Below are 11,273 nucleotides of genomic sequence, written 5' to 3'. Positions count from 1 at the left end.
TAACTTTGAATTGAAATTCAAAATTTTTCCAAAGAGCAATTTCCTCATTTAATTCAATTATTGAATTAATTTTGAAATTCAAAATTTTTCCAAAGAGCAATTTGCTCATTTAATTAAATTATTGAATTAATTTTGAAATTCAAAATTTTTCCAAGGAACAATTTCCTAATTTAATTAAATTGTTAAATTAATTTTGAAAATTAAAATTTTTTCAAAGAACAATTTTGAAAACCCAGAAGGTTGGCAGTTGTCTGACTTGACCACCCAGGCGTCTGTTAGTGCTCAGGAAGTCGCCTGGAACCCTACTGCCTCCTAACTTATTTCTTTTAAATTGTGGCAGTCACCTGCCTATATAGGGTAGTCGCCTGGCTCTCAGTATTTTTTTTTTTTACTTTGAAAACTTTCTTCCTTTGAGACCTTTTAATTAAAGACATATTTTAAGGTCTTTCAAAAAAGTGTTTCTTAGTTTGTTTTGATTTATAAAAGCTTCACATGTATCTAGATAGTATGTGGCTTTGAAGTACTTACAACAATCCTTCTAGTCATGGTTTTCCTAAAACACTAAGTTCTTCAGCCTCCTTCAGCCTTTCGAGATTTACTTTTGACTTTAAGAATTGTTTGGCCTTTAACTTTTTCATTTGTTCTTCATTGACCTCACTATTCAAAGAAGCTTCCACTAGATTGACATTGAACTTCAGCTTATCAACCGTGAGTGCCCTTTTACCTAAATCAAATCACTCAACACAACATGTTAAAATATCCTTCATTTGTTATCATCAAAATAAGATTGAAAAGCCCAGTTAGGCCAACACTTACATTTCGTCCCGTGTCCTAAAGTCCGCCCTGAGGTTGGAATATTGATTAGATTATTCAATAAGACACTAGACATAAAGTTGATATGAGCAAGAAAGGATCTCAAGTTACGAGGTCAATGAAAAAAGAGAAAAAAGAAGAAGAGGGATTTGCTCTTTGGTGTGATTCCCTAAGTCAATAGCAAAGCTACAAAATACTAGTAAAGTTGTTTCCTGTTAGGCAAGCACAGAAGGGCAAACTTGAGCATTCCATTCATACCCCTAGTGAGATTGAGTTATTTGATTGCATGTTTATTCATTTAAATTTCAAATCGATTTTAAAACATTAAGGATACAATCCAAAGAAAGCCCTTGTTTGGAAAATGTGAAATGAATAGGACCCATTACAAAATGCATCAACTGGGACAGGTTTCATGTCAAGTTTCAGGAGAGCCAATTTAGAAATTTGCTTACTCAAGTGGAATTTGAAAATATGACCAAGATTAGTTACAGATGCATGTAACTGGGGCAGATTTCATGTTGAGTCTCATCGGAGTCAGGTCGGGTACCTTCATGATTGAGTAAAATTTGAAAACATGGCCGAGAGCAAGCACAGACCAATTTAATTAAGGCAGATTTCATGTTGAGCTTCATGGGAACCAGTTCAGAGATATTCACCTCAGATTGGAATTCAAAGATATGACCAAGATAAAGGATTGAGTTCATGATTACGGGCGCATTTGAAAAAGGAATTTCATATATTATCATGCATTGCGTAGGAAAGAAAATGCATACATATTGGATTAACATGCACACTCATCTCCACATTTAGGCATTGTCAGTAGCAACATGCATTTAATGGAGCACCATTCATACGTGTCTGGTTGAATGAGTTTTTGAACAATCATCTAGCATACTTGACTAAGCAATCTCTGGAAACTGGGGAAGCTAACCCCAGGCACACAACGAGTTACCTGGAAACTAGGGCAGCTCACCCCAAGCACAAATTGACATACTTTGAAACTTGGGCAGCTAACTCCAAGAACAAATGGAATAGTTTATTCTAAAATTACTTCGGCACCCCGGTTCTCAAACCCGATGCAAGTCATCACAATGTACCTCGGCACCTAGGTTCTCAAACCCGGTGCAAGTCATCACTATGTACTTCACCACCTCGTTTCTCAAACCTGGTGCGAGTCATCACAATGTACTTCGGCACCCGGGTTCTCAAACTCGATGCAAGTCATCATTATGTATTTCGGCACCCTGGTTCTCAAACCTGGTGCAAGTCATCACCATGAACTTCGGCACCCAAGTTCTCAAATTTGGTGCAAGTTATCACTATGTACTTCGGCACCCTGGTTCTCAAACCCAGTGCAAGTCATCACCATGAATTTTGGTAACCAAGTTCTCAAACTCGGTGCAAGTCATCACCATATACTTTGGCACCCAGGTTCTCAAACTCGGTGCAAGTCATCACCATGTACTTTGGCACCCAGGTTCTCAAATTCGGTGCAAGTCATCACTATGTACTTCGGCACCTCGGTTCTCAAATCAGGTGCAAGTCATTACCATGTACTTTAGCACCCAACTTCTCAAAGTCGGTGCAAGTCATCACCATGAACTTGGGCACTAGGGTGCTCAAACCCTGTGCAAGTCATTCTCTTGTGCTTCAACATTCAGGTTTGCAAAAAATCATGCATTACACATTATGCAACATGCGTCCATGCATCCCAGCATGCATACATATAGCAACATACATTCATCATTTAATCATGCTTGTCTGGCTAGGTAAGATTTTGTACATCCCTTTTAATATTGGTGTGTGCAATCCTTATTTGGAAACTGGGGCAGTTGACTACAGACACAGAATGACATCCTTTGAAACTAAGGCAATTGGCTCCATAAACAAATGAAATCATTTACTATGAAATTGTACTTCGACGCTCAGGTTCTCAAACCCGGTGCAAGTTATCACCATGTACTTCGGCACTCAGATTCTCAAACCTAGTGCAAGTCATCACTATGCACTTTGGCACTGGGATGCTCAAACTCAGTACAAGTCATTTTCATGCACTTCGGCACTAGGGTGCTCAAACCCAGTGCAAGTCATTTTCATGTGCTTCGGCACCAAGGTTCTTAAACCCAGTGTCAGTCATTTTCATGTGCTTCAGCACTAAGATTCACAAACCCAATGCAAGTCATTTTCAGGTGCTTCAGCGTTCGAAATCTTGGGATTTCATTCCCGATTGATCATCCCTAGCGGAGTAACTCTGAACCCTACACTAGAGGACATTTTCCAAAAGAATCTCAGGGTTTCGTACTTGATCAAATCATCTCCAGTGGAGGAACCTTTTCAGGGCCTAGAATCTCGCACTTGAATGCTTATCACCCAAAGGTTTTCAGGATGTTATTCCCGTTTGATCATCCCCAGTGGAGTAACTTAGAGCCCTACAATTAAGGACATTTTCCAAAGGATCTTAGGATTTTGATCCCATTTGATCATCCCTAGCGGGACAACTATGTTTCAAACCTAAAAAGATATTTTTTCCAAAGAACCTCAGGGTAGCCTATGCCTGAGTGATCATTTAGCACTTATGGTGTGGCCCAGGATACCCTCCTTGGTGTGCGAGCTCGGATTGAATATTTCGAGGCACGTCATCCCCTCCTGAGGCACGTAAGCTCGGATTGAATATTCTAAGGCACGTCATCTCCTCTCGAGGCACATCATCCCCTCCTAAGACGCGTAAGCTCGGATTGAATATTCTGAGACACGTTACCCTCTTGGGATGCACAAGCCCGGATTGAATATTCCAAGACATGTCATCCCATTCTGAGGCACGTAAACACGTATTGAATATTCCGAGGCACGTTACCCTTTTGTGAGACACAAGTCCAGATTGAATAATCTGAGGCACGTCACCCTCCTTGATGTGCAAGCTCAGATTGAATATTCCTTGGCTCGCCATCTCCCCTTTGATGCGCAAGCATAAGTTCAACATTTTGAGGTATGGTCTGTGACGACCTCAAAATTTACATCATTATTTTTTTATTTTTTATATATTAACTATTCTGATACCCCCTACTATGGAACTCGAGCCTCGGAAGGCACCAGGGTAAATATGAATATAAAATCATACCTATGTAGTAGTAACGTAATCCATACATCCATACACATCATACAATACCAGGTATCTGTGTTTCTCAACCATAAATATATAAAATACATCTCTCTCCACAATATCTATCCCAAAATACAAAACTCTACACAAACTTACCCTCTAAACCAGGGTAAACAATATACTCTCTATCCGCGAGCCTGATCTGCTCGCCTAGCTGGCTCACCTGAAAAATGTTAAAGTCATAGGGTGAGTCGACGCTCAGTAAGTGAAAATATGCTATTACTAGTATGTCGCAACTAAGTTAGGAATACTGTTTAATTTATCTGTAATGTAAATACTGTAATATTTGTGGCATCTTGATACTAAAATTGTATCATCTGTCTATATACTCTATCTGTATAATCTATCTGTATACTATGAGTGTTATGACATTTAGGAAAATATAGCTTTCTATATACTCTGTATATACTGTTATGAATAAACATCTTTGTACTGCTATATATATATATAATCATTTGAATAAAACTATATATGTATACGTATTATGTCGGTATAAAATCTATAAATATCTAACTCTATCTGCATAACTTGATATATTGAAAAACTGTGTAAAACTCTATATCAGATAATATCTACTCAGGCCACACATACTTTAAAAATTCATATTCTATATAATAACTGGTATACATGCATATATATATATATATATATATATATATATATAATTTCTAATAACGTAAATAAATCTCCTAGCATAGCATATTTCTCTTACATAGTTTCTGAAAAGTCCTCACTAAACTCTGGCCCTACACCCGCAGGGTTCTCCACTTAATACCCTGAAAACGATATCCCCTAGAACAAAATGTCAGTATTTTCCTACAAACAACATTTCCTATAACTACAGGAAAAGAAAATTCTGAATAAAACACCTTACCCTGAATTTGGGATGAATTTCAAACCAACTTCTCCCACGATCAGTTTCAACAGACTTGTAGAGAACTTTTCCAAGAGCATCGTGATGGCCTCAGATCTTCAATCTAGTGAAAAACGGAGCCAGGATCGAAGAGAGAAGGAGAGGGAGACATTTTAGAGAGAGAGAGAGAGAGATTCATGCTAATTTTCACTGAAAAATCTAGGTTTTCACTATTTATAGCCCCGGATTCGTGGACGAGACACATTATCTCATTGATGAGTCCTTAAGGAATTTTGTTGATGAATTTCCTCCCTCGTCAACGATTTTCAGACTGCCCCAAAAACCTCTCTTGGTATTTTATCATCAACGAAACTTGTCCTCGTCAACGAGCTCCTCTTATATCATCATCAACGAATCCCCTGTGTTCGTCGACGAGATGCTGAAAAAATTCTTCGGGTTATTACATACTCACCCTCATAACTTGGATTCCTATATCCGACACACTACATCTCTCTAGTCTGAACCCCTACATCCAACGCAGATTACTAACCCCCGCTAACTTCTAACCAAAAATTACTAACTACTAACTTCTCCAAAATAAATGCAACTTTTTCATCCAACCCTATCTGTCGTCTCCCCCTCCCTGTTTGACGAAAATGACACCTGATTGACCCATAGGCACTAAAGAGTGGTGTGACCTGGTTAAAATATGTGTCTTTTATCTTTGTAGGCTTGTTGCTAAAAATAAATTAGGAGAGTTCCTACTGCTACTTTGAAGCAACAAAGCTTACAAAAAGGGGCAGCTGTCGACACCCCAATTTTAACCAGGCCTCTCCGAGAAGACCCGACACATAAAGTTGACTTCATGCCCCGAAAATTGGAGGACCCTTCTGAAAGACCCAATCGAGTCTCAATTTTTTTTCAACGAGTCCGTATGTTTTTATCAAGTCCCGTGTTATCTTCCAAAAGTCTCGAATTTTTAATTGAGTCTCGGTCCTTGTACCAAGTTTTGGTTCGTTTTCAATGAGTCCAGTTGTTTTTACCAAGTCTCGGTATTGTACCGAGTTTCATTTCGTTTTCAGTGAGTCCGGTTGTTTTTACCCAGTCCTGGTGCGTTTTTATCGAATTCTAGGTATCGTAAGAAAATGGAGTTTGGGTCCTCCTTTTTCTGGGAAATCAAGTTGAACTTTCGGCCGAGTCTCTCTTTTTGGAAAGATAAGGGTCATTTAAAAAGACCAAATATATATATATATATATATATATATATATATATATATATATATAGATAAAGGGGGGAAAATACAAAAAAAAAAAAAAGGGGGGGGGGGGGCTCCATAATTATTAGTGCAATATTATTACTATTATTACTAGTGTATTATTACTATTATACTATTAGTATACTATTATCATTATTATTACTACTTTTATTATTATTATTATTATTATTATTTTCATTATTAAAACAAAACACGAAAAAACAACAAAAGAAAAACAAAAAACCTATGAGAAGGCATGTTCATGCACACAAGAGGGAGGTGGCCGCACTGTTCATCTTCTCCCTCATTTCCCTCTCTCTCTCTCTGGTTTTACCTCTCCATCCCCGACGAAACCATCGGCACCACCCTCACATTCTGCCACAACACCGAACACCATCTGCTCTCACCATCACCTCCGGCCTCCGCTCACCCAACACCAGCAGATCCGGCCACCCACCATCACCACCGGCCAGAACACCCTCTGCAACCTCACAGTTCCCATGCAACACCTCGTAGTCACATCCATCCTTCAGACCAGCAGATCTAGCCATAACCATCTTCCACCCTCCCTGTTTCACTCGCAAAGCTCACCTCCTCCATTCCCTGGCCGTGAACCCTCAGCAGACTCCCAGCTCTCACTCTTTCTGGGGTGATTCCCTCCCTACACTGTTCTCTCATCTCCCCATCTCTTGCTCACACACTGCCTCACCCTCATCTCCTTCATTTTTCTCCTTCACTCACCCAAGACTTCACAGCTGAGTGCCTCATCATCACCACCAGATCCATCCCCCACGGCCGTGAGCACTGCTCCTCACCGAGGCCACCCCCAGCCATCTCCCACGACACCACCATCTCCACCCATCATTGTCACCCGAGCTCAGACCTCCAGATCCACCACCCAGAACTAGCCGTGAGAATCAATCATACCACCTTAGATCCCATCACACCACACCTTCAACCACCTGCAACTCTCCCTCACCCTCGTCGGAAACCACACCATTATCCTCCCTCTGAGATTCACTCATCTCCTCCTCCACTCCGTGTCTCAGGACTTCACCAACTCCGCGGCAAATCCTCCTTCTCCTGCTGCTGGAGCGTAGCCTCCTCCTCTTTCTCCCGTGACCCGAGGCAAAGTCTCATCTGGCATGGTGGTTGTCGAAGATCGTAGGTTCTGTGGGAGCAAATACCGTCTGGAAAATGACTTGAACACTTGCAATGCATCTCACACCCGCAACCAATTCGTTTAGAAATTTGAACCATCTTTCCATCGCTCCTACGTTTTTGGGCCAAAGTAAGCATAAATGTGAAAACATTTTGATCCCAAACCAACAACTCCAGCTATCTCTCACGGCAGCAGCTTACACCAACAGGTGGGTGATTTGCAGCCTCATCTCGGGACTTGTTCTACTTTGTGGGAGTTCCATTTTTAGTTTCCTTTGGTCACTACATATCCAGGCCTTCTGGTTTCCTGGGGTTGTTGGGAATGAGTGTAAGCTGTTTGATAAAATGCCAGAGAGAAGTGTTGATGGTTGTTCTAAGTTGGGAAATGATGACATTGCAAGAGTAATGGGGGATTTGGTTTCATGAGATGCAAGGAGAATAATGAGGCTTGGGTTTGGAGGAGGGAATACCTCATTGCATGCTGCACACATCCGCACACATGCTTGTTCACATACCTCCACACACACATTGGCACCCACTGCTACACACACGCACACTTACCCTTACACACCATTATACACTATTCACACACATTTTCACACACTGTTCACACACTCTTTCATACACCCTCACAAACTAACTTACTAACTCATACCAACTTTTACTAACATTTTATTTCTTTACTTGCATTCATATTAACCCTAAATCATGCATTTACTAACTCATGCTAACATATTAATTTCCTGCACTCTAACATTTAATTTCCTACACTCTAAATTCCTGTATACTAACATTTAATTTCCTACACTCTAACTTTTAAATTATTGTATACTAACATTTAATTTCTCGTATAATAACCTTTAATTTTTTGTATACTAACATTTAATTTCTTGTACTCTAACTTTCATACTAATACATGCTAACTTGCATACTAACATTTACTTGTATATTATTTCCTTTACACACATTTATGCACACACATTTTGCACATGTTATTTACACACATTTATGCACACACACTTTACAAATGTTGTTTCCACACGTTTGTGCACACACATGTTACACATGCATTCACATACACAAGCATGCATGCATATGCAATTACACACACATTCCCATTCAGGCATGCACATGCATGCATGCATTCACATACACCCACATCCACATGCACGCATATATATGCATAAAATTTCACACAGTCACATGCATGCATCCATTCATATACACTTACATGCCCATGCATACGTATACATATGCATTCATATACCCATGCATGTATGCATGCAGTCACACATACACACACATTCACATGCTCATTCATGTACATGCATGCCATTTCACACATACACACGCATGCATACATTCATGCACTGCGCATGCATGCTCATCTCCATCTATGCAACCCACCTCATGCATCCCGATATCACCCATGACATCATCATTTAGTGTCATTGTTCATTCATGCATGTAGGCATGTGCATACACACATTCAAACACCCATGCATGCATGCGTGCAGTCGCACATACACACACATTCACATTCATGCACGTGCATGCATGCACTCACACTCAAACACACACATTCATGCACATACACATGCATGCATACACATGTCCATGCGTGCGCTCATCCATCATATATCATGCACACGCATATTCATGCATCGGTGTCATTATTCATTCATGCATGTAGGAGCCTGCATAGGCTCAACCGCACACACATTCATACACGTACCCGATCATGCGTGCCCACACATTCATACACGTGCACATCCATGCATGCACACACATTCATACATGTGCACATCCATGCACGCACACATGTTCATACACGTGCACCTCCATGTACGCACACACCTTCATGCACGTGCTCATTCATGCATGCATGCACATTAATGCACATGCACATTCATGCACGTGCTCTCATTCATGCATGCACGCACATTCATACACGTGCACATCCATGCATGCACACACATTCATACACATGCACATCTATGCATGCACACACGTTCATACATGTGCACATCCATGCACACACACACATTCATGCACGTGCTCATTCATGCATGCACGCATATTCATGCACGTGCTCATCCATGCATACACATGGTTAGGCATTCATGCTCACACATGCATCATTGATCATTCATGCACCCTAACATAAACTTGAACATACAATCCACGCGGAAGGCAACGTGTGTTGACTTGAGATGGTCTCGACCAAGACCTTAAACTGGTTTTCCCTCGGACCGGTCTACATTTGACCGGTTCATCATTCTCGGAACCGGTTCACGCTGGTTTTCTCAATTTCTCTTATTTAATATTATTTAGATATTCAGAAATTTCACAAAAAAAAAAAAATCACAAATTCTCAGAAAATCCAAAAAATATTTTCATATTTTGATTTCCATTGTTTTTATTTGTGCTATTTTGAAGTTCAAAAAAAATATTGAAAAATCACAAAAATAAAAAAAAAATGTTTTCAAACTTAGGAAAAATCACAAAAATATTTTTTTGGCTAAGAAAATCATTTCCATCCCGAAAATTCAAAAGACCTCCCGGAATAGTATTTTCCTACTTAGAAAAACTTACAAATTTCAAAACCCCCAGGAGTGTATTTTGTATCCTATTTTCTTGATTTTCCTTCCCGATGATTGCAACCAAGCGCATGGACTTGTCGGAGTATTGGATTGCCCCGGTTCTGAGGAAATACCTATATAGTATTTTCATTGTTTTGATTTTTGAAAGGGAGTAATTTTGATATGCTAATTAGATCTGTTTTGGGTATAGTTTTTGATTAATCTGGTATCGTTCGTAAGAATAGGTGCGTTGGGGGTACTAATACCTTCCCCTCTCGTAACCATACTCCCGAGCACGACTCTGGTGATGCAGACCGATTCTACCCCTAACGGGGTAGTAATCAAGTGTTCTAACTGCACTTCAAAAGGTTAGTGACGATTCCATCAAATATTGTTTTTCCACGAGAATCTTTTTCAAAATCACACATCCTTTTCCTAGTTCGCAGCCACACCCATTTTTGCTAGAGTTGGTCTCTGGCCGGATCCGAGACGTCACGATAGCTGCATTAACACACATTTGAGTCCCTTCAAAGATGCATCATTGTATATCACAAATCCATCCTCCCCTTATGGAATAGATAGTACCGATGCAAAGACCAACCACTGCTTTAACTCTTGAAAGCTCTGCTCACAATCATTGGTCCATTCAAACCTCACATTTTTCCTCGTGAGTCGTGTTAGTGGACCCGACAATCTGGAGAAACCTTCCACAAAGTGTCGGTAATACGCTGTCATACCTAGGAAACTTCTGACCTCCTGGATATTTCTTGGCCTTAACTAACTCACCATTGCCTCTATCTTACTCGAGTCAACTGATATATCGTCCTAGAAAATCACATGCTCGAGGAAAGTAACCTACCTCAACCAGAATTCACATTTCTTTAACTTCGCGTAAAGCTTCTTTTCCCTTAACACCTATAATACCAGCCTCAAATAATGCTCATGCTCCTCAAAACTCCTCGAGTAGACCAGTATATTATTTATAAAAGCCACAAAAAATTGGTCTAGGTATTGATGGAACACTCAATTCATTAAATCCATTAACACTGCTGGGGCGTTTGTCGACAAATCGTCTTCTTGGGCTCATCGACGTGGACGTGTATCTCGTCGACGAAAATTTACTGAGAGGTTGTTTTCAAGGCCTGAATTTTGTCGATGAGGGAACCATCTTCGTCGATGAGGTGACGTGACTCGTTGACAAGGCCACATGGCTAGCCACCTATAAATATGTAGAAAATGGGTTTTTGGTGAAAAATTTCTCTCTCTCTCTCTCTCTAGAAAACGATTTCTTTCACTTCTCTCTCGATTTTTGACTCTGATTCTTCCTAGTTCGACGATCAGAAGTTACCACGATAATCCTGGAGAGATTCTCTACAACTTAACTGAAGTGAAAATTCAATTTGAGCAGTTTGAGAACCATCCTAAAATTTGGATAAGTGGATTTTTAG

Source organism: Malania oleifera, chromosome 8, assembly GCF_029873635.1.
Source record: "Malania oleifera isolate guangnan ecotype guangnan chromosome 8, ASM2987363v1, whole genome shotgun sequence".
Lineage (NCBI taxonomy): Eukaryota > Viridiplantae > Streptophyta > Magnoliopsida > Santalales > Ximeniaceae > Malania > Malania oleifera.
The sequence above is the reverse complement of the archived record's forward strand: the minus strand, read 5'-3'. Positions refer to the sequence as shown.